The sequence below is a fragment of the Excalfactoria chinensis genome, chromosome 10, assembly GCF_039878825.1.
Source record: "Excalfactoria chinensis isolate bCotChi1 chromosome 10, bCotChi1.hap2, whole genome shotgun sequence".
Lineage (NCBI taxonomy): Eukaryota > Metazoa > Chordata > Aves > Galliformes > Phasianidae > Excalfactoria > Excalfactoria chinensis.
The window spans coordinates 15,757,896-15,782,511 of record NC_092834.1 but is presented as its reverse complement, the minus strand read 5'-3'; the positions used below and the strand labels follow the sequence as shown (position 1 = coordinate 15,782,511).

At 44.6% G+C, this 24,616-nt stretch overlaps 1 protein-coding gene across 9 annotated transcripts in view; it reads left to right on the top strand.

Annotated features, from left to right (window-relative positions):
* HERC1 (HECT and RLD domain containing E3 ubiquitin protein ligase family member 1) overlaps positions 1–24,616 on the top strand; it is a 107,763-nt gene continuing 83,147 nt past the window's right edge. For 5 of the 9 annotated variants that reach the window (XM_072346011.1, XM_072346010.1, XM_072346009.1 and 2 more), the window contains exon 1: positions 16,866–17,001. The gene's annotated coding sequence lies outside the window, so the exon portion shown is untranslated. Of the gene's footprint in view, positions 129–16,865; positions 17,002–17,125; positions 17,198–24,616 lie in introns of those variants that run through there. The other 4 variants (XM_072346012.1, XM_072346008.1, XM_072346006.1 and 1 more) reach the window with 3 other exon arrangements.

Genomic DNA, 24,616 nt, shown 5'->3' with positions numbered 1-24,616 from the left:
CACGTGATCGATGTGACTTGGCTGATGTTCTCCGTGTTTTTCATTTCAATGCTCATCTTCACATAAACCTCAGAATTTGTGCAAGGCAGCACCATAACCTGCAGCAAGGAGCTGAGCCTGGTGGGGCGGTGAGTAGAGCCAGCTGGGGGTGGTCATGGGGCTGGGGAGGTGAGTAGAGCCAGCTGGGGGGTGGTCATGGGGCTGATGAGGTGAGTAGAGCCAGCTGGGGGTGGCCATGGGGCTGATGAGGTGAGTAGAGCCAGCTGGGGGTGGCCATGGGGCTGGGGAGGTGAGTAGAGCCAGCTGGGGGGTGGTCATGGGGCTGATGAGGTGATTAGAGCCAGCTGGGGGTGGCTGAACAAGTGCTCATGGGATAGCTGTGCTCTATGAGCTAGCTAGGCTAGGTAGCAGAGGCTACGTCCACGTGCAGAGCTGTGAGGAGCTGGAGGTACAAAGAGCTATGGAGGCTTCAAAGAGAGGTAAGGCTTTGTGGCTCTTGTGAGAGGGAGCAGCTTTGCTGGGAGAAGGGTGGTTGGAGGAAAGGCTTGGGGGAGACAGGATGGGGTGGAGAGCGAGCTCTGGCTCCAGGATGAGATGGAGGAGTGGGAGAGCTGCCCGTGGCTCGGGTTGTTTCTTGGTGTGAGTGCTGGGTTAGTTTGCTGTTAGTGCTGGTGATGAGGCTATCGCTGAGCGCTGGTTTTTTATAGCAGTTTGTCACAATGTGTGACTATCAGTCTCAGAGGTGTAACATTTTCCTGTCATACACGGAACTGTGCTTGGTCACGGGGTGGGAAGCATCTAGTCAAGAAAATTAGATAAGAAATAGTGTGTCACATCAGTAGTTCCAAAAATACTTCCTAACCTCCCCCCCCAGCAATAAGCTACATAAACTGCATTGGATGTTTTGTTAAAGATGACTGATTGAGGTATCCTGTAATGGTGTATATATAAATTGTGATAATATGATAATTAAATGGGGGTGAGGAGGAGCCTGTAATTCTGGTGGTTTAAAAAATATTCTTACTCTCTATCTGCCCAAACTGTGCTGTAAAGTATTGATTTGGAACCTGAATGTCATTAGTTTGATTGTTTCCAAACATGGGAAGGTCTTTCTAAGATTTAAGATATTTAGCTTAACGCCTCTCGTTCAGTTGACAGAGGATGGGAAATGCTACATTAAGTTTAGTCCCAGTTATACAATTCAAATGGCAGACAGCAGTGTAAGGATGGAGTTTGGGTTGTAGCACTGAGCCTGTCCTCAGCTCCTCACAGACCTTGGAAACCTGCAGCAGGGAAAAGTGAGATCTCCAGTGTTTGCAACAAGTCGAGTCTGCTTTTGAAATGGGATTGATTCTAAGCTCTTGGATATGAAACACCTGGAAAGGTGTGGAGCAGGCGGATGTGTGGTTGTAATAGTCTTTATCTGACTAAATTAATGCAGCTTTTCCGTGTGTCGTGTGTCATGCTGAAAGGGAGGTATCACACAAAAGAGCATTGATTTTTATGGAGTTTAATTATATTTTAAGTGGGACCGTGGTGATCAGTGAGCAGGGCAGGCTGTATTAAATGACTTAGGATTTGAGTTTATGCCCTATTTATGTATTTAAGACAATAGTTTTCTTGTCTGAAGTATTCTGGCATTGTTTAGAGATAAGAATAGTAACCCTTGTGGAGCTCCAAGCACCTTGACTTTTGCCATAGTTGATAAATACGGCTTTATTCAGAACAGGGTGTGAAGAAACCCCCTGCTCCTCCAGGAGGGGGATCAGAGTTCCGTGCATGCAAAGACATCACAGCCACGTGCAGCGAGGTTGAGCCAGGCCTGCCCTCCAGCTGCTGCCCTCTGGAGGCCGTGTGCTTCTCTGCTGTTTCTTTTCCTGCTTCAGCTGGTACCTGCATCACCTCTGGAGCCAGCCATGGGGTTAGAGCTTTTTCCAATGAGTACTTGTGCAAGTGTGTCCAAGCCCAGTGCCACACTGCTACCAAGGGTCTGTTCTCTTTAACCACAGAGCTCTGTGCTGGGGGAGGTTTGTCTTTGTGCTGGAGCAGAGGAGAGAATGTCTGGGAGAGAAGGAAGTTTTGTTGCTTGCTGATTTCTGGTATAAAGAGTTAGTGTAAAAGTAATCAGAGATATTCACTGCACAGCTGTTGCCGTGGTCACTGCACTTCAGTCTGAAGTCCCCTTAGGAAAGTGTTGTCAGCTGTAATCTTTTAATCTGTGCTTTTCCTCTTAGTCTGGTAGCTGTGACCTTCTACAAGTACATGGAGAATTGGAAGGATGGGGGTGGTGGTCTTTTGTCATCCTTCTGAGGGTCATCCCGGAGCAGTGAGGAATTATGTAAATGCTTCTGTGTTGTGATTAGAATGATCTGAAACCCTGGATGTGGTGCTCAAAAGCATGTGAGAAGTTTTCCCTTTTTATTTTCTTTCTTGTGTGTGTTGTATGAGATAAAAAAGCACCTTCCAAAACAGGTGATTGGCACTTGCTGGTGTCTCCTCGTTTAGTCTAAAATGAGCTTAACGAGGCTTTCTTGGAAAGCTGAGGGAACATGGGCCCCTAAATGACTGCGTATCAGTCTGATTCTGCTTCACTCCACTGCTCACGAGTAACACAGATGGTACCAGCTTGAGTAAATATACCTCATATGGCAACACTTGTCATGCCTTTTGTTATACCTGTACAAAGATGATGTGATGGTAGTGGATTATAAGAGGTACTCAGATGCTTTCCCTATTGGGCCTTTAACATCTCAGTTTAATAAGGATAAAGCAGGGCAGTAGTTGGCAATTTTCATTCTGTTTTTCAGAAGTGGGGAGAGGCAAAGTGTTAAGAGGCTGATTAGTAAATATTACTTACTTAAAATGTTGAAGGGTTGGGCTTTCTTTTGGCCTCATATATCAGTGTCTATTTCCATATACCTTTTAGGACCATGGTGTCCCAAATGACAGCAGATCTGCTTTGGTCCTTTTTTTTTCCCTGATACGAAGCCTTTGTGCAAAATAAGAACAAGTGCTCCCAGACGGGTATTCCCTCTTTGTCCTGATGGAGTTTTATCATCACAGAGCAAGGGCTACATAAAAACCAAGGCAATGGGAAGCTGGTCTGTTACAGACCTCCAAGCAGAGTAAGGACAATAGCCTCATTCAGGTTTATGGCAAGGTTTTGTTATTAGAATCTTCCTATTCCTCCAATGCCGTGTGTGCATTTGCATGCATTTGAATAATCTTCACTTGAAAGAAGACGAAGCTTTGTGCACTTCTGGCTTGTTTGTATAACAGGAGGGATGTGACCAGAAAAAGTGGTTTTAGTCTTTGTGTAATGCTCAATATTAGGAAAAGCCATTTCTCTGAGTTGCTCCTGAGGTTCAGAGCCAACATTGATGGGTGAGTTCTGGTTTTCTTGCCCTGTCTGATCGAGAAGATTTCGTTTCAAATGTTTTTGAGTTCTCCAAATAGTTTGTTTTGCAGTGTCCCTAACGTTAGAAGAAGCTTCTGATATTCCCAGCTTCTCTTCTGCTTGGGAATCAGTGTGTTTATGTTGCTCACTCTGAAGGAATAAAATAAGATTAGCAGCAATTAGTCTCATGCTGTGTGTGCACATGCTTTTTCTTATGATGAATGCTAAGTTACCTATTTCTCGAGTGTGACGTTGCACTGAGGCTCTGCATGGTCTGTGGGCACCACATCTTTTAAACACGCTCTGATTCTTCAGGATATAGAGTAAAAAATCTCCAAAGGAATGGAAACCGTTCTGAAATGGAGCAAAACAGGTTTTCAGTGTTCCCATGGAACACTTAGAATCAGATGAAGAGCCACTTTCCCCTGTTATATCTATGTCAGTGCTCATTCAGCATCAACTTAAAACATTTTATTTGTTAACCAAGAGTAGTTAAGAATATACTGACATGTTCTTTCCAACTTACTTCCCTGGCCTCGGTGCGTTTGATGTATGATGTTGGGGTACAGTAGACTTACCCTGTACTTAATAGTGCCGTACAACTGCTGTCAGTCAAAGGAAAGGTTCTGTCACCTTTTCGTGTTCCTACAAGTACGGGAAGAAGTGCTGCTGTCTCCTCAGCTCTGTTTCTCTCTGGTAACTGCTGGGACTGCCACGTGCCAGGTTGAATCTGTTGGTTATTTAAACTCTTGTTATGCCAGGTGTGTGGTTTGCACCCAATTATGTGCTAATCTCCCAGTACCTGAGAAGTGACACAACGTTTGCTTTGGAGTTTTGGACAGTAAAACTGTAAACAGGACTGTGATCTTAAGGGCAGTTGTTTCAGAGCAGCAACACTGACAAAATGTTAACGGTGATCTGCCCAAGTGCTAAAGATCAGCCGAATGTGGGTAGAAGTTAACAGCGACTTGCCTGGTCTCCCGGTGCCTCAGGGAGCTGCTGTACGGGGGAGTGCGCAGCTCTATCACAGCGTGCTATTTACCATCCCATGCTGTGCCTGTAACCATGGCATCTGAGCACCTTGTAGTCACGGACACGTTTTGTAACAGAGTGAAATGCCCTCTAAGGATTAGCAAGAAACCGCTCGACATTTATCACCTGAATTCTTGCTCATAAAGAGGAAAAGATTTGCATTCACGCACTGCCTGCAAGGAACTGTGCTCTGTTGGTGAGAGCATTTTCCATCCGTGTCTCCTGAGTTGCCGTCCTGCAAAACTGCTGCAACAAATGTGACTTCTGAAGCACCTTCCTGCAGGGCTGGTTCCTAATTTTCACAGTATGTCAGCTTCCTTGTGATGTGAGGAGGACGCCCTGCAGTGAAGCATGCAAATTGCTTCGGCTTAGTTGGGTCGTGACTTCTGTGTCCTTTCTAAGCTGCAACCAAGATAAGTGCTTTTTTGTTTTTTCTTGAAGTCATGAGCATTTAAAGTTATCCTTCCAGTGTCGCGTGAGCAATAGTATTACATTTGCATGGTTTTATTTAACTGCTGTGTGAAGGGTGATGGCTTGAATTCCTTCAGTTCTTGGGGTATGTTCCTCAGGGCAGCTGTTCTGCAGAAGGTAGCTATGGGTGCATTGCATGCATTTCCTCCTCAGCTGCAGCCTACAGTGACAGCAGTGAGATGCCTGCTGTCATTGCCACGTCACCCTGCTTATACTTAGAGCACTTGTTGGTACACTTTAGAATCATAGAATCACCAAGGTTGGAAAAGACCTAAAAGATCATCCAGTCCAATAGTTCACCTATTACTAATGGCTCCCACTAAACCATGTTCCTCAACACAACATCCAGTCTTTCCTTGAACACCCCCAGGGTCGGTGACTCCACCACCTCCCTGGGCAGTCCATTCCAGTGCCTGACCACCCTTTCTGAGAAGTAATACTTACTAATGTCCATTTATTCCATGCTTTGAACTTTGACCCTATCACCTGCATTGTGTGCCTCACAACCTCACTCTGAAATAGGAATGTTTTCCATCCTTTGCACTATCACGTGCTGCAAGACAGACTGTTCTTCCCATCTTGTAGAAACTATTTGCTTCTCCCTTGGAGTCCGTGTTTAACTGTCAGTATTTTCCTGTTGTTACAGAGGTAGCATGTGTTTCATGGTGGGCTTCCTTCTCTTCCTGTACTGTGGCATGACAGAATGGTTTGCTGTTGCTGCTGAGCTGTGTTGATTGAACCCTCTCAAATTTTGCAGTACATTGTGTCCTTTTTTACTTACCCCTGTTGCATGTTTATGAAAAAAATCTTAAGATTTTATCAATTCATTTTCCTAATGTTGGCCATTGCATCCACATCTGGTGCTGCTGTATTTCCTCTTGCTGTATTTTTCTCTTTCAGCGTTGGCACACCTATCCTATTGTGTCCTTGGTGGTGTATTTGTTTTACTGGGCATCTGTTTATCTTTACTAGTGACCGTGAAGGTTTGTACTTATTTTTGGAGCACGTCCCCTATCCTCTGAATCCTAACATCCCTTCTCCCAAATCAAAGCTGTCCTTTTATTTTCCTTCTACCTGCTTGGAATCCGTCCTTCTGTGGGCATCTGTGGCTGTGGGAAAAAAACAAGATCGTGTATTCAATTCCAGCTGAGCTACTTGTTTATCTACTGTCCTTATAGTAATGTGGTATTTTATAGTTAGCTACAAGTACCTCACACACCCCTCTGGATGCTTTTTTTTTTTTCCTACCTACACAAAGTGTTCATCTAATCCTTTATTTTGATCAAATACGCATTTCAAAGCAAGCAAGTATATCTATGGGCCTTGGGCTGTAAGTGTTTGACTCTTGTAGTAGTTCTGATTTCCAGCTGCTCAGCAGACAATTGTCACACACTGTACAAGAGCTGTAGTTTTTGCTTCTGGTAGCTGTGAACAACTGAATTGAAGTCAGTGGAATCGCAGATAGAGAATAAGCTAAGTAAGATTTTTGCAAGCTGACTAATATTCCTTAATATGTACTTTGAGCTCAGCATCCCACCTCAGCTCACACAAGAGCACCTTCAGCCAGTATGACTTTGTTGTGTCGTCTTTGATTTGTCTGCTTTGCACTAGGTGCTACTCTAATAATTCCTGCGATGGATTATGTGCCATATGAACAGGGCTCTGTTTTAAAAATGGTGCATCTTTAATAAAATGAAGCCGTTTAATGCTGGAAGCTTTTATAAGGAGCACAAGCAAAACGAATGACTGGCAACATTTTCTGAACAAATTACATTGCAGTGTCAGCTACTTTGTTTGGAAGGAATAAAGGAAAAGATAAATTTGAGTGTTGCCCACGTTGTTGAGCCAGTTGGCTGTAACTGGAAGCCATAGATTCTCTCATGCTCTTTGCCCGAGTTGTTTTTTGTTCCTCTTCTGTTGTCCATAGTTGACAACACAAGTTATGAGAGGCGTATCTAATCTAGGTCAAAACCTGCCTCTCCTGCTACTAAGCTGTTTAAAAAAGGAAAATATCCAGAGAACTAAAGGAAGGGAAACTTTTGATGACTGTCTTGTTACTTTACGGACAGTCTTGTGTCCTGTGTGTACCCCAAGGCAATGGTATTCAGTGCTCTCCAGTAGGTGGCAGAGATTGCAACTCCTGTTGAGTTTCATGCCAGCAGTCACCTGCTGGTACAACTTCAGGTTTGTTCTCATGTTTGGGATCTTGGGACTGTTTTTGTTGTATTTGTGATAGCTTCTCTTCAGTCACTGATCAGAACTGCAGTTTCAGCCTGCAGATCTCGACTCTTCTAGTCCGAGTAGAAACCATACAACATCTGGTACTGATGTCTTGAGGGTGCGGGCTTGAGAATGCTGAACCATTTCTACGGGGTATACAGGTGAAGGGAAACTTTACAATACTATTTTGATGTGTTGGAATGTTGCAGGAGCTGCTGCTTGAAAGCGGGCATTTATTTCCTAGGGAAATGTCACCTTATGAAAAAGTAAACTGAAAGTCCCTTCAACCTGTTTTCCTGGAGTTCTGTTTTTTACTGAGTTCCTTGTGTTGTTTTAGAAGTATTTCAAGTAATTTTACAGCACCTGTTTTTTCATCCTTTTCCTTGTGAGATCTTTACGTTCTTTAGTTTTTATTATACTTTATAGCAACACTTAAAACCAGGCATTGTACAAAATTAAGATCCTCTCCTACCTGTGTTCAGTTTACGTCGGATCAGACATTCCAGCACAGCTGTACTCTTCAGATGGAAGCTGCTGGCCTATGCTGACCATCTGCACGCTGCTGCAGCTGTTGGTGAGATGTGGTAGAAGGGGACTGGCTCTGAAAATGAAACTGCCGCTGTGATTTTAAGGCACTGAATCCCATCAGTGCTGCCTCTGAGATTTCTCTCTGAAATGAAGCAGGGAAACCTGGGAGTGGATGAAGCCTCCAGAAACGAGCAGCCTGTTTCTGTGAATCAACAGAAAAAAAGTAGCACAAGAAATAGTTCCTGCTGGACTTTACATACTGTTCAGAAATGTGACTCTGAAACATGCATGGAAGTGAGGGAACTGGATAAGGATGGGAGCAAGTGAGCCAGTATGCACCTCATCCATGAGATGGCATGTAGGTATGTATGACCAGGCATTCATACAGGCTGTGCAGGAAGGCTGGGCCCGCTGGCCTGCCTATCTCAGAGCCTGCTGCCTGGCCTGGCTGCACTGGTGCAGTGCCTGTGGGTGGGTGCCGCCTTGTGCTGCACCTTGCCCTGTGATGGGATGGCACCTTCAGGAGCCGTGTGCCAGCCAACAGCATTCAGCAGCTACTTAAGACCTTTCAGGAGCTAAACAACTCCTACTGTTTGGAGCAGGAAAGAAACAGGCAGCTTGAGGGAATTAAAAATAACACCAAGAAAAACCTGTTTGGTAATCAGCTGAATACTGGTGGCAGGGAGGTGAGGAGGAGGAGGATCACATGGAGCTCAGCCAGCCCCTGCCCCTTAGTGCAGCGTTTTGGCATGGGGATTAGTTGTACCAAATCCTTGCTGGTGAAGAAGCTAGGAAACCTGGGAGAAAATGCCTCAGTCATCAAGTAGACAGCCTAGAGAAATTTCACACTGCATTTGATGCCTTTTCTCCTCTTCCTCATTGCTACTTTCTGCTCTCTTATGGACTGGCAGACCGTGTCTCCTTTCTGGTCATACACTTCAGAAAGTGCTGTTCATCATTGGACGTACTGCAATTCAGCAGCCCAGCTAGGTGGTCAGAATCCATCTTTCAGAGCACATATTCTTCTCTTCCATGTCATATCCACAGAAAATTGGCTTTTTCTATCCCAAACCTATCAATATATGCCATCCAAGTGTGCATTTGTTGTTCAACTGTAACACGCAGAAGACCAGAAATCCTTTACTAAAATAAATGAATGGAAGCTGTTCATCTCATTTTTGAGGAGCAATAGGTACCAAGCTCAGTTCCCAACCTTTCTCAGCTGGAAGATCATTCAGTTGATTCTTTAATTCACATCACAAAAACAGCTGCAAGTAGGCATGTAACTGATTGCAGACAATCAGAGAGAGGTGTGTTGTTTGTTCTTTCCTTCCATGTTTAAATAGACTAAGTGAACTACTCAGTGAGCTCAGATTGGTTATTTGGAAACATCTCTGAACGAGTGGCCAGGCACTGGAATGTGCTGCCTGGGGTGCTGCTGAGCTCATGTCCCTGGAGGTGCTCAAGAAACGCTTAACGTGGTAGTAAGGGACATGGTTTAGTAGGGAAATACTGCTGGAAGGTTGAAGGATTGGGGTTGGACTGGAAGGTCTTGGAGGTCTTTTCTAATCCTGGTGATTCTATGCTTCTGTGTTGTCCTCAGGTTGTACATGCCAAGGTTTGTGTTGATTTTGGATCGTTGCTTCTCTGATTCTGGTGTTTGGATTTTGGGTGTTTTTAATTTCCAAGGGGTGGGGGTTACAGGAGTGTTGTAAGTAAATGCAGTTATCAAGAGAACAGCGCGCCTCTAGCCAGCAGTAGAAGAACAGATGATAGGAAGAAGTGCCTCTTTATTTGTGTACACTGCATCAATCCTTGTCATTTAACAGCATACATAGGTTATGATAGACAAGGTTACCCCCTAATCAGCATGCCCACGTTGATCTCTTACGGAGTTGCTGATTGGCTGAGCTATTTATTAGTATTTTACAGTAAAACTGTTTTGCCTCATCTGTTTTCTGGATGACTTAGGGCCCAGTCAGCCATGGCAAGGAGGAAAGTGCCTGCACGTTGCTCTGTGATTGAAGGTAAAGCCCAGGGCTTCACAGCACGTACAAATTCAGCTAGGTGGGAAGCACCTCTGAGCTCTTGGGTTAAATCTGATACTGAGTTGTGGAGGCAGGAGTTAAAGCAGGCTCAGGAGTAGCCTCGGGAAAGTTGTCATCTGCCTGGGTCTCACTTTTTCATTCTCTGAACTGAAAATATTGGCAATGTTCCATGTGAAAGATTTCTTCTCACTGCTCCTTTTGAAGGTGACCTTTAAGTTTCCATACCAGTTTCTGTGAGCAGGAGCTTTATTTGCCTGGCAGCAGTGTGATATGGCAGTGGTAACAGCCCAGGAAGTGCCGTGGAACAGAAACAAAAACTCTGCTTGAACTTCTTCACCCATCTCCTTCTGGACTGACCAACGTAAGCAAGAATTTTCTTGTGAAAGTACAGGATTGGGTAACGTGCTGCAATGTGGCCTGTGCTAAATATACTGGGGTAAGATGGATCTCTTTGCACTTTGTATTTTCCCCATCAATGGGAAAGATGCTTCTTGATGGAAAATCATAGGGTAGAACTGCTCAGGTTGGAAAAAGACCTTAAAGATCATTGAGTCCAAGCGTGACCTAACCATACTACCCTAACTCTAACAACCCTCTGCTAAATCCTGTCCCTGAGCACCGCATCCAAAACATTTTGACACCTTGAAGTGAAGGTGTGGAGGGTATTACATGTGGTTGTGGTGCTTCCTGGGGAAAAGAAGGAAAGCAAGAACAATGGAATGGAAGGAAATATGAGAACAATGGGAAGAGAAAAGCTGCTTTTAGCCTTACACAGCGGCCATTGATTCCTGAAAGCAGAAGGATAATAATTCCTCATTGTGCAGCTTCCAGACAACAGTTAGAACAGAATATTTACTTTCTTTTAGAGACTGGAAGAATACAAATGACTCGAGAAGACTGGCAGAAGCCAAAGAAGGGTCAAAAAAGAATTTAGGGACTAGGGAAGTAGCTTAGGGAAAGAGGAAAATGAAAGGAGCTTAAGTGAAGGTGTGACTCGGCTGTTAGAGTTCTGAAAATTGATGTACTCAGATATAAACGAGTCGCTTTTGTACTTTGTGTTCAAAAGGGATTTCAGGGATGAAAGATATAAATAGAGGAATATTGTGGGGAAACGTTTTTTTTTTGTGAAGAATGACCTCCTAGTGGAAAAACGAGATGCCCTAATTTTTAATGCTGCTGAGCAGTGTGTTGTAGTGTGCTGCACAGGCGTGTTACAATCACTTCTGGGCCTTCCCGTTTCATGTGGTTCCCCGGCTCTTGGCAAAACGGTGATGTTTGAACACTGCTACTCCTAGGGGTGGCTTTACTGCTTTTATGATGAGTCTTCAGCAGTGAATGGCAGCAATCACAAGTGAAGGGAAATGCTTACTTTTCCTGGGCTTAATGATAATGTTTATTAAAAATAATGTTCTGACTTGTAAAGCTAAATGACCTCCTGCTGAAAGAAATGGTGCACAGCACTTTGCGTGAAAGAATTATGGTAAAACATGAAATTTGCATTTGTTGTTGGTATTTTTTTTCGATGTCGAGTCCAGTTTCATGTGATGCAATTCTCTGTAAATATTAGCTTTAAGAAATGCTGTGGCTATTCCTTTTTTGACCAGCAGTGAGTTTACTGTGCATTCAGTTAATGTGTACAGGCACATGTCTCTTGCGTACTACAGCTGGCATTCTTCCCGTTCATCCCCCCAGTGTCCTGCCAAGGCTAACGAGCCTGTTTGCTTCTGATGCTCCAGGGCCATGGTAGCTGGATAACCTCTTTGGGCTTTGAAAGTAGAGGGACAGATGGGCTCGGTCTGTTCACATCCACGTGACACCAGAGTTGGGTGATTTAGAGCTCAGTTTTGCATCTTCCCTTATTTCCATCCAGAGATTCTCTTTGCTTTCACTCACCGAGTAGGAGAGAATACATGGGGGGGGAACAAAACAATTTAACAAGTGCTGTTTTCTTTCGTAACTGTATTGCTAAAGGGATATGAAGTTGAGACACAACTACAGTGTTGTGCAATGGTGGTGCTTAACAGCGGAGAACCAAATCTTGCTCCTAAGGCCTCATAGATGTTGTGAGCTGATAAGATGCAGCTGGGGAGAGGCAATCCCACAAGTGGTACTTTGACTCTGTCTAGTGTCTTTATGCACAGCATTTTGAGCACAAATCATTTAAGGTACATTTTGGCTGTGCACTGAACGCTGTCATGTTGAGCTTACTTAAATTGCTAATTTGAGGTTTTAATAATACATACACTGAGTGCTATGTATCCATGCATACATTAGATTGGAATTAGTACTGTGTATGAATTTCAATGTTGTTCAGTTGTTCAGATATAGGTGCTGTCCCTTTTACATCCTCATCCATCACCTTCCAGTGCAAACTCCTGTTTTCTGTTTGTTTTTCCCATTTGTTCTCTGATTTGATCATTTTGGCCTGAGGCACAGAACAGCGTCTTCACAGAAACTGACTTTTAACCACGTGAAAAAGTTCCCAACCAAGATAAAGAAAGGAAGAGAAGGCGATAGACAGATGGTTAATGTGAGTTACTTCAGAGTGGCTCCTACTCTGAATTTCAGTGGGCTGGGATCCCTAGGGGGACAAGGGAAGTGAGACAGCCAGCTGCGACCTCCAGCTTCTGAGAAGTGCTGACAATGTGGCAGTGATGGGTTTGTACTGCAGTGAGGGCCAGCTGGCTGTGTGGATGTGGCTGTAGATTACTTTCTGATAAATAGCAGTTAGCACGGCTCTGCTTGGTAGGAACAAGAAGTGTCATGCGGAAGAACTGACAATCCAAAATATGAGTCAGAAAATGAAATTACTGAGTGACACAGATGCATATATATCAGTGATATATCAGTGCCTCCACTCCTGGCAGGCCTGCACAGGCAAAATGTTCTCATAACAGCTTCCTTCATATACCTTAGATGCACAGTAAAAGAGCAAGTGTTGTGATGAGTAACGTACAGAAGACATGGGTGTCTGGTATTTTTAGTTTAGCAGTCAGATCTTCTGTACGTTTCAGAGTGATGTAGGCTGGCTATAGGCGTGTTTCTTAATGGTCACAACTGCTCCTTGCACACCTGAACAGCGGCTGACTCCTTCCTTTGTCTGCCATTGGTAAACTTGACCCTCTAAAATATGTTTCTCTTTCTTTTCCCTTGTGTGAATTGTGAATTCATTGGACGTGTCTTGTCTGTGAATGAGCCCTTACAGAGGAGTGATTGTGGCATGACCTTTCTTTATTGAGACGAGTATATAGTAAGACTCTCCTCATGTATTTCTGAACAATAAGAGCAGCACTTATTCCAACAAATCTGGGCCCTGGTTTGGTTATGTAATTGCAAAAGCAAATCACTGTGATTTCAGTATTGCTTCCAACTGACAAAATTCTACCCACGCAGACCTAATTGCAAGATGGGGTCATGAACAGCAGTTTGATATGCTCCTTGATTAGACAGAAGATATGTTCAGCCTCTCACACACTTCAGGTGCTCTCCTTTTTTTCCCCCTTTAAGCCAGTTGCTTCTGTGCTGCCAGTGAACAATCCAGTACCTGTTCTCCTAATTGTTGGCCCATTTCTATACAAAATGATTTGAGTTACATCCAAAAACATATAGACCCCCCCCCTTTCATTGCCATGACAACAGCAAGACATGCCAACGTTAGCAATGTCTGCTGGAAAAAAAAGTCAGGAAAAGCAAAACGCAGTTAACTGGGAGATTTCAGATGTAAATCCATTTTTATGTAACAATCCATAGTTAACCTTGTACTGTGAAGAAGTGGTTATGAGCAAGCCCTGTATAAATAGCTCAGTTTAATGAGTCCTAGACATCGCATTACCAAAGAAAAGTACAAGAATAATGAGAGTGGTCATAGTCCTGGTATCATGTCTGTGTTGGAAGAGAAAATCAGGAGTGAAACGTGGCTGCTAAACAAAGGGTAATAATTGGTTTTAGAAAAAGTAACTGTTATAGTGTACATAGCTCTCCCATTATCATTCTGTTCTCATGATCGTCTGGGATGAAATTACGTTTGATAGGATTATAAAATGATGCATTTAAGATTTATTTTAAAAGAAAGTAATAATAGGAAATGATAAGTGGAAAAAAACAGGTCCTGTGGGCCTGAGCACTAGAAGAAGACCAAGCAAAGCTGGGAAAGAAGACAGCCAGGGGACTTAGACTTGAGAGGTTTAATCTTGCTGTGAGGAGGGGGGAGAAGACAAATGCTGTTTGCCAGTGAGGAGCTGTGATTCTGTTCTTCTTGGTCTCTATCTGGAGTTCTCCCATAAAGGAATTTTTTTTTCTTATTTTTATTTTTTTCCCCTGCAGATCTGAAGCTGCAGATGGCTGCAGAGCTCATCTTCCCTCTGATGTGCTCTAAAGAGTTTCAGGAACCTCTTCCATTTCCAAAGGATAGAAATGCTATATATCTCAGTTGAGGTAGCAGATACCTAGTGGCAACTGTAGGCAAAGTCAGGGAGAACACAGAGCTTGTTACCCTTATTTTATATCCTTATTTTTAGACCTATGGATCCTGGTGGCTTCAGCTGGTTTCTCAGGAGCTCTGCTTTATTACAAGGAGGTTGTAATCCTCATCCTGTATCATTTGCCATCCTGGAATTTCTGTGGGTCAGAGAAGTCCTGAGTGCCAGCTGGCTGGAAGTGCAGGCAGTATCTCAGGCGGTGTTTCAGTGGGTGGGTGCTAAAAGAGTCCTCCTGAATTCCCAGAGAAACCGTGTAAGTCACTTCTAGATGCCGTCTGAGACTTTGAAAATCCTGTTATCATTTCACGGTGTCACTGTGCTTACTGCTGTGGCTTTTAAATTGGGTATTAGAACTTTCTGGCAGGTGGGGAGTGGGCAGTGAGGAAGTTGTGTGCAGCCTTCCTTAAAGGTGAGGCAATGCTTACAATCCTAAAGAACATAACTTAAATCTGAGATGGTTCTTGATCAGCCTGCCCATCTGTTTTTCTCTCTAGCCATAGACTACTTCATATTTGTGAGCTTGTATATTCAGCAGCCTGAGTTGCACAGGAAGATAAAGCTTAGAAGCTTGTGGAGGTTCATAGACTTCTTAGCACACAATAGAAAATGTTGACTGGAAATAAACCACCTCTTTTAAAGCAGTGAGACATGCTAGGCTTTTTTAGTTTGGATGATGGCGTTGCTTTTAAGATAATTTTAATAGTTGCTACCTAATAAAACAAGCTTTATATGAGGATTCCAAAGGAGAAATTGCAGTGGTCCTTGGGACGCAGGACTCGAGGGGACGAAGCTTTTATTGATGCTAAGCTGGAAATCCTTTATTTTTGTTGCTCCTCTTGCTCCTCCCCTCTTTATTTGGCAGCATGCTTTCTAAACAATAATGACCACAAATACACGGCAAATGGTTTCTCAAGGCATTGTAGAGAATTAGGTACTTTGAATACTGTTCGAGTCATCCTACACACTTAAAAATACATTCTGAAATGATAGGAAGACGGTCAATTTAGAACATGCTGCTGTTAACTTGTTCCCTTGGCTCTTCTTGTGTTCTTGGCACTTCAGGTCCCAGCCTGGAGACTGGCTGCAATCATATCTCCACCGTAACTCTGTAGATTCCAAAAAGGGCGAGCCTGTAGAAATACAGACACATTTGCATGTGGCCAGATTTCAAGACAAAAGTCATAGGCTCTCAATGCTGTGAGATGGCTGAAGGGCTCCGGCAGAACTTAACGAAAAAACAAAGACAGCAGCAAAAAGCAAAACCTCATGTGAACGTATGCACGATTTGACAGTATTTTAAGTGTCTGCAAACTTAAGGAGCTCCTTGAGTTCTGTACAGCGCTTGGCTGGTGATAGAGCCTGCAAGCAATAAAAACCTGCAGTTAATGATAAGGTTTGTGTCCACGCTGTGGTTCGTGTAAGCATGTGGGTGTGGGGCATGTTGGCATGTTGAGGAGCACTGCTCAGTGTCTGCTTTCCTTCCACTTCTGTTGTGAGGATCAGCAGATCTATGTGGAGGTGGTTAAAGGACATTGCTGAGCGTACTGCATTTTGATGTATCTGATAAACTTCTTATTTCTCACAACGCATCCACATTTAAAATGTTTAAAGAGTGCTTTCCAACGTTCTGATAGTTCACACTGCCTTCTGGTGATGTTTCCTTACCAATGAGGAAATGCTGATTCATAGCAGACACTGACCATGGTGTTAGACAGAAGATCAGCCAGTCCGCTCACAGCTGTAAAACTTAACTGCAGGCTTCCTGAGCAAGAATAGACCTTCTCTACCATGTCTCGGTGCAGGGATACTGCACAGAGAAGCTGCTAACAGAGGTGGTTTTTGTCTGAGTCTTTGTAGCTTGGGTGGTTGAGGCTGTAGTTTCCAAGCAAGACATTTGTGTTTTCTGCAGCAAATAATAATGAATTCTTAAGAAGCTTTTGAGGGGGAATAGGGGAATGCTGGTCCATGAGCGTAATGTGTCAGCAGATGCCTGGGGAAGCAGTCCCTTTTTGATCTCACATAAGCTCTGCAGCTCGGTGTTCTGTGGCACGGTGTTGGAAAGCTCAATTCCATCCGTGAAGAAATGATCGCTCACTTGTTTGGAGTTTGACACCCAATGCCTCCAGTTCCACTCGCCGGCCTCTGGCTCTCCAGGTGGAAGAGATGCCGTGTGGTTGTTCCCTGGATCCATCCCACCTGCGTTCCTGCAGGCTCCCATCCTCTGCCTGTCTTAGGCTTGTGTACCCAATGTGATGAACTGCTCTTTGTACAGATGTTTCTCCATTGCTTCTCTTATCGGTTTTTCTGCTTATTTAACCAAAGTTGTTCATTATACTCCAGTTCACACATCATGCTGTCATAATATTAGGTTTCCTGCTAGAGTGGCCTTGCAGATCTCACAGGGTGTGCCTCTCTGGGCTGTGATTCTGGATGGGAAGCACATTTTATTTCTGTTTTAGACCCAGAATTTCAACCCACGGTAACGCTCGCTATTCCCTTCTCTCTCTCCTTTCGGCTCAGCACCGAGGCCGCCGTTCCCCCCTGCTCGCCTCGAGGCCTCCCCTCCTTCCCCGCCCGCAGCCGGTCTCTCAGCCGGCAGGTGCGGAGCGGGCGGCGGGGAGCGGCCCTGCGCGCGGGGGCGGGGAGCGGCCGGAGTCTCGCGAGAGCCGCGCGCGGGCCCCGCGAGATCTCGGCGCCGCCTTCCCCCTCCCTGCCCGCGTCATGTTTTCTCTTTGACAAGCCGCAGCCGCAGGAAGGACGCGGCCGCCCGCGGGGGGCTCACCGCATGTCCCCGGACCGAGCTCTGCCGCCCGCACGCCCCTGCCCGGTGAGCGTTCGGCCGCGGGCCGCCGGGGGCTGGGGACGGGCGGCCCTGAGGAGCGCGTCGCGGGGGGAGGGGGGGGGGGGGCTCTCTTCAGCGCCGCTCCGCACCAGAACGCGGCGCCTCGCGGGGTGCGGCCGGGGGCAGCCGCTGCCTCGGCGAGTCCCGGCGCCGCCGCGGAGAGTCTGGGGGGATCGAGGAGGTCGGAGGGATCGAGGAGGCCGCGGCTCCGACGGCGGGGCGGGGAGGGGAGCGGAGCGGCGGGGATGGGCGGAGGGGCGGCAGGTGGGGCCGGGCGGGTGGCACCGAGCCGCTCTGAGCTTGATGGAGAGCCTCCGTCCTAAGGGGAAAGGGAGAGGAGGGCTCCCCGCGCCCCTGCGCACCGCTCCGGGCGCACACAACCCGCGTTCTGCTTCCAGTCCGGGCCGTCGGGCCCCGCGAGCGCGGTCGCGGCGCGGGCTGCGTTCCTCAGCTGAGCGGCCTTCACCGAGCCGCGCGCGGCCGTAGGTGTGTGTGCATCTCCTGAGCGCAACGCCAGCCCCGCCGTCTCCCCGTGCCTTACGTGCCGGCTCCTATTGGCAGCGGTGGAAAATCGCTCGTGTGTGAAGGCTGACATGTTTTGTAGCCTAACGTGGCGGTTTTGTTTTTAAAACGGAGCGCTTCGGTTTGCTTTTAGAGCAGGCAGCTCTCCATGTTTGTCAGCGGCAGAACCCCTTTGTTAGTCTCTCTCCTTCGCAGTCTGCAGTGGATATGTGTGTATGTTGCTTCAGTGAATGCATCTTTATGTTCAATTTCAGACCTGTTTGTGTCACATCTCTGCTGCTTTTTGCTTCATAGGCGTCTTCCTTGGCACTAGCATGCACTGTTTGATATATATGTGTGCACGTATTATGTGGTGATGCTGATCAAATTGGTAGCGTAGCTGAGCATTCTATACCGTTAAAGCCTTGAGTTTTGGTATAAACTAAGCTTACGCATCCTGAGTTAACACTGCTCTGTGGAGGTCCCATACCAACCGCATCTTCTTCATTGCTCAGGAATGTGGGGCTGCAGAGGATGTGGATCTCAGGGCTGAGTCTCACATAATTATGGGAAAATATAATAGACATTGAATCTGGAAAGGTAGGCTGTGAACCTGGTCAGCGTGTTACAGCTTCCCAGTATCTGAAGAGGAATCTGTTAATTTCGTATGGAGGATTAAAAGCTGTACAATGTTAAAATGCCGTGGGACAGGTGAAGGACATGGCCAGTCTCCTGTACTGCTACACACAGCAGTTGTCTTTCCTTTAGAATGAAACATCTGGGCTCCTTCTCTCCACGTATAAACAAACCCGTGCATGGCTGAGACTTCCCTCTCTGCTCATACATTCTTGTTCAAATGTATTGTGTACATCTCGTTCATTGCCTTAATACCAAGGGTTCCCATGTTTCTTTGCGCAGTCACTGAGAGGTCTGCCTAGTTGTTAATTAAGAGTAATAGGGATATAAAGTCTTTTGGCTTACTTTTGGTGGGTGGTGGTTGTTTTGTTTAATTTCATTTAGTCCTCGAATTGAACAATAGCTCAGCAGTGAAAGCTTTTCCTTCTCTTATTTCAAAACTGAAAGAAATGGGTATTAGTTAATTAGGAAAGGCTTTTAAGTGGCCTAAAATGTCAGTTGGATGTTATTTCAGATAGGCAATTGGTTTTAAAGGAAGCCTGCAGCCATGGCCTGCATGGTTTGAAGTGTCAGGGATAGCTGGAGTGGTGCTGCAGATGGGATAAACTCTATGTGAAATTAGTCGTGATACATGGGGTACTAAAATGAATGGAACATACACTTGAATACTTTTATTAGGGTTCCCTTTCAGTGTTCTATTTTCCTTGCGGTTTCTCATGTAATTTTTTTAAATGATTGTGGGGTAGAAGAGCCTCTTTACTTAAAAGGGACGGAGGCGTAAGCATTATATGGATTGCCAGGAGAACTTGGTAGAACAGACATTTGAGTTCTGATCATGGGTTGTTATGAAGCCATTATCTGCTCAATAAAACAAGCTTCATTTAGATACTGTAGTGATGCTCAGTTGTCTGTTGTTTATTTGACTTTTTAATCTTCACAAATCTATTTTGGTTATATATAGGGCGCCTTTGTATCTTGCTGGTGTAACTTCCTGTTGCCAGAGTAATCTTCCACACACAAGCAACACAGTGCTCACCATTTGCTTTCTTGTGATTATTCCTCAGAAGCACTCAAGCCCTGCTATTGCCAGCAGGTTTTGTTCTCTTCTGTCTTCATAGTGGTGACATTCATAACAATACCTTTGAATGCAGGAGGTGTTTTCTCCTTTGAAGCATCTAAACCTTGTAAAATGAAACTCTCCAACGGCTGCTGAAGAAGCTGCAGATGCTTATTTTGCAGCACAGTAACTTCACAGTAAGCCATGTAATGTCCAAGGATTAAAAAAAAAGAGCCTGGAACCCAGCGGCTGTGGAATTTGCCAGTCCACAGCAAGTGTAATTGTGGCCTGGGAACTGGCCAGGTATATTTTCTGGCCTTGACCGCCTGTTGTGATCGACCTGATGACATCGAGCTGATGGGGACTGTATTCGGGTGGCTAAAGCAATTGTGTTCTCTGCTGGAAGCTGGAATTAATTTGCTGCGTAGAGAACAGCCTACAGTTGGAATCTTCGTTACTGGAGATAACTTTGAAAAATATTTTGATTTTCTTTTGCTTTCAGCAGGGTTTAACGTGGAGATGTTATCCTCAAACATTTCCCTACAAGTGCATGACTTTATGTAACACAACTTTAGTTTTGAGTACTGATTGTACTCTGAGTCGAGGAATGGAACTACTAACGCTAAGTGAATAACTTGTTAGTTTGCATTTAAGTTCCAGTCTAGCTTTGAGTCCATTTTCTTGCTCTTTGTTTAGTATCGAAGTAAAAATGGGCTCTGTTGTACTTAGGTTGCTCTGAAAGTTGTGCCTCCTATTTATTTCCATGGGAACTACAGCAGATCCGCAGAGCTCCATAACACTACTAGATGATTTCAGTTTAAATTATTGCAGACAGTGTACAACAGAAATAGAAGTGTTTATGCTGTGTTGGTTTTTAAGTGTAAGTGATTAGATTGAGACTATTGATTGAAGGGCTGGAGCACCTCTCCTATGAAGAAAGCCAGCTCGCTCAGCCTTTGTTTTGCTTGGAGAAGAGAAAGCTTTGGGGAGACCTCATTTGGCCTTCCAGTCCTTGAAGGAAGCCTATAAGCAGAAGGGAGGCAGACTTTTGCATGGTCTGGTGGTGGTAGGACAAAGGGAAATGGCTTTAAACTGAAAGGGGGAGTTCAGGTTAGATGTTAGAAAACAATTTGTTACTCAGAGGGTGGTGAGGCAGTGGCACAGGCTGCCTGGAGAAGCTGTGGGTGCCCAATTATTGCAGGCATTCAAGTCCAGGTTAGATGGGGCCCTGGGCAGCCTGATCTGGTGGGCATCAGCCCTGTCTGTGACAGGGGGTTGGAGCTCAGTAATCTTCATGGTCCCTTCCAACCTAAGCCATTTTATGATTGTACTTTGGCTGGGCACTAGAACAGGATCCCCAGGGCAGTGTTCTCAAGTTTCTGGAGTGTAAGGAGCTTTTGGACAACACCCTCAGACATAAGGTTTGAATTTTGGATGGGCCTGCGTGGAGCCAAGAGTTGGACTTCATCGTCCTTATGGGTCCCTTCCAACTCCGTATATCTGTGATTAGCTGTGCAGTTTGGTCAGTGATGAACAAGGGCCTGCATGCCGCGCTTAAGAATCTGCATCAGCAGAGCTGACCTGCTGTCACCAACCACTGCTGAAACGCATCACCCACTGTGTCACTTGCTCACATCACTTGGTCTCTATAAGTGTTCAGCGTGTGTCAGTGGGTGCCATTTTTTCCACGTGGAGGAATTTAATTCCACCCCTTTGTTTCACCCACACTTCCATGTCAGACGGCGTTGTGTCAGAGTGCTCTCTGCTGCCATCTCTCACTTGGCAACAAAATGGAGCAGAAGGGTCAACCTGCCACACCACCAGTGTAATGAGATAGGAGGCATTACTTTTTGAGCAGCCCACATATTAAAGAATAGAATGACAAGATATGATTCACTGTTTTACACAGATGAAAAATTAATCGCAGACTTGGTAAGAGGACGATCAAATAATTCAGGTCATAAGTCACTGCTGGAGATCATACGGTTTGCCTTTCTGCTTAAATCAGGGATAAGTTATAAGGGGTTTGTAGATGGTTTTCTCCATTCCTTGAATGCTTCCAGGGGTGGGGCATCCACGGCTTCTCTGGGTAACCTGTTACAGTGCCTCACCACCTTCTGAGAAAGGAATTTCTTCCTTCTTCCTCAACCTACCTCTGTTACTTTACCCCTTGTTTTACTGCATACAGACATTGATGTTTTACTCACAGCAAAATTACTGCAATCCAGTGTATGAAATGATACTCCTGAAATGGTCTTCTTGGCCAGTATGTTTAGTCTGATTTCACTGTTAACGGCAGGTAGGAGGTGAATGGGAATCTGTGCGTAACAGTCATGGGAGCAAAAAGGAGAAAATGGTAAGCTAGAAAATGCTAACACTGCAATGAAATTACTACACAGGACTAGAGGAGTGAAGCTAAACACACACCAAATACACAGAAGCAGGGGAAAAAAAAGAGAGATGCTAGGTAATAGGAGATGGACGGTACAAGGTGAAAAAAAGTGTGTCTTACTGATCTGGAGCAGCAATACAGCAAGGACCTAAATGAGAAAGTAGGAATGGTTGTTACAGCAAATTGTTCTTCATTCATTTAAAAAAAAAAAACCCAATTGGCCAAATACAGTGAAACACACGAGTCAATGTGCTGGATATCTCTACTGGTCCCAGCATCCACTGTTGTTGCTCCTTCCTTATGCTTACTTTGAATTGTTTTTCCAGCTTCTGCCTACATCTCCTTCACAAAGAAGAATCTTCTGGTGAAGTGTTTTTCTCACAACCTCTTAACCTTAAGCAAAGAGCAAATTGTTATTATTTGCTTTCTTTTGTAGACCCGGAGAAGAGTGACACTTGTTGCACTGACGGTTGTATCACGGCATAACTGGTACTTCGTGAGCAGAGATTCCCTAGGTAGATCCTTTTGCTGAAGTCTGAGCCCAAATCTGTCTCCCTTGCATGCTCCCTCCAGAAAACCTACAGACTCAAAACAATAATAGTAATAATAACCGTTCAAAGTTACAAATGAAGATTTGTTTCACCATAGGAGCTGTGGCTGGGCTGGATGGGACTCTAGGCAGCTGGTTTGAGCAGCGGTGTCTCGGCCTGCAGCAAGCATTGGAACTAGATCATCTTTAAGGGCCCTTCTGGCCCAAACCATCCTGTGATTCTGAAATACTGAACAAATAACTAGGTGTCATTATGTTCTGTTAGTGTTAATTTTAAGTGTCGCAGTTTGCCCTGTCCATGAGCAACGAGGAGGATCTTCTAAGTTTTGTGTTGTTCATAGGTTTTACATTGCTGGCCTGTGAGAAGACTTGGGTGAACTCTGTCCTTATGTGAGGGATCTGCAGGTTGTTCATGAAGTGTCTCTGCCTGTAGCCTATCTAATGGTATTTAAGAAAGTCCTGGTCTTCATTTTGGAGCTGTGTAATGCCATTGATTGGCGCTTCTGACTGTTTGAATAGTTTGAGAGAACCCAGGTGTGGTGTTTAACAGAGTCTGAAACACTCCTATGGGGTAACTTAGCATCTCTGGTAGTAGTGATAGTTGTAATTATGTCCTGGGAAGCAGAAATCTTCAGAAGTTTCCATGGCTGTCTGCAAACACCACCAGAGTGAGACTGGCCTGTGCTAATTTCATTGCTGTCCTCTGAATGGATGGATTGGGAAATATCCAATAGCTCTATTGGTTTAGAGTTTCAAAAAGCAATTTGTATTATTGACGTTTTTTTGTCTGGGTTGTTTCAGAACTGGAAAATGTAGGAGCTTCAAGGGAAGGTCAGCACTCGTTGGGATTTGTAGGAGTTGCGTTGATGTAGTTAAATCCGTGCTGCTTTTTGAATGCAAGTGCACACATGCCTGGGAATGATTCCTGCTGATGTTGTACTTTTAGTTAATTTCTGAAGGCAGGATTTTAATGAATTTTGTATATATGTTTCTAAATAAACCTTTTAAGAAAAAGTATGTAAATGTTGTTTGGAGCGCTGCTATCTGCTGCTAGGTCAGATGGGATTAAAACAATAACATGCAAATAATAACATATGTAAGTCACTCTGAAAGTAATGTCTCCTTTGTGTTTCATGGGACCTACAACAGGCGCAAAGAGCACAGTTGCACTTTTTGATATAGTACATTCCCAGCTGCAGGTACATCATTATGTCCATATAAACAGTCATATAGCAATAGAGGAAGGAGGAGGAGGGAAGTTGGTGGCAGAGCTTAGAGGTGTGCACTGCTTCTGCTGACACTACAGGGGAGAAATAACCACATTGTTTAATGTCTCATTGTCTTGATGGAGTATTGAACTAATAACTAATATTGAACTTAGATAAGGACTTAGGTTTTGTGGTAAGAATGTTATGTTTCTTTGAGCTAATGAAATGGTTTATAGGGATTCTAAGTGCTTATGCTACAAACTAATCTGTTCCAGGTTTGAAGAGATTCCACTTCTGTAGTGGAATTGCATTGTCATTACAGGGAGATAGGAAAGAGAAGCATATTGTGTATTTTTTTTCAGTCATATTTAGAAGATTTCATATGTTCCAGACCTGTAATCAGGTACGTATACAGAACTACTGCTCTCAAGAGCTGAACTAATATAACGTTGGAGAAAAAGTGTTTTTTAACAGCACCTAAATCTCTTACCATTGAAGAGTCAGTCTGTCAGAGAATGAGCTGAGTTACTCTGCTGATGAGCTGGTAGAATTACCTGATTGTTCTGATTGTGAAATCCTTCCTGAGCTTTGTGCAGAACACACAAAAGCTTGATTTTTCCAGGCTGTGCCCAGGAATTATTTCTCACTGTTTCAAATAGAGGTTGCACTTCTCTTACCAGTACGGAAAATGGTGGTACCTCCTGCCTGCTGTCTGTTCAAGTACTACATTTTCTAATCCTTTTCAGAAACCATCCAGGTGACACAGTGCTCAAAGGACCTGTAGCAGTTTCCTCCAGAAGTGCTCACATTGAAAATAGTAAATGGAATGGTTGTGAACTGGGGAAAGACAGAGTGTGGCAGTGAACACATGCTGGAGAGAGCCGTCCTTCAGATTGATACAGATCTGCTTGTCTGTTAAAGCTCTGCTTTTCTTTGTGCTCAGTTTAGAAATGACTTTCCCTATCCGCTGGGGAAAGGCGCTGTGTTGATACAGCGAGGCAGTAAATAGAATTCAGGCATGTGGGTGTCACAGGCACTTCTTTGCACATCCTTCAGTTTTGAAATTTGCTGCCTTTGATTCAACTGCATAGAGTTCCAGCTTCTTGTCTTACCAGCTTTCGTAATTAGGCTCCTGTAAAATTAAGTTCAGTGTTGTCAGCATCTTACAGAGGTTGCTGGAATTGCTAATTGCAGAAAGGGGACCAAGCGCTTCTGAAACTGTGAAAACTTGTGACCTTTAGGAGGTTTTAAACCTT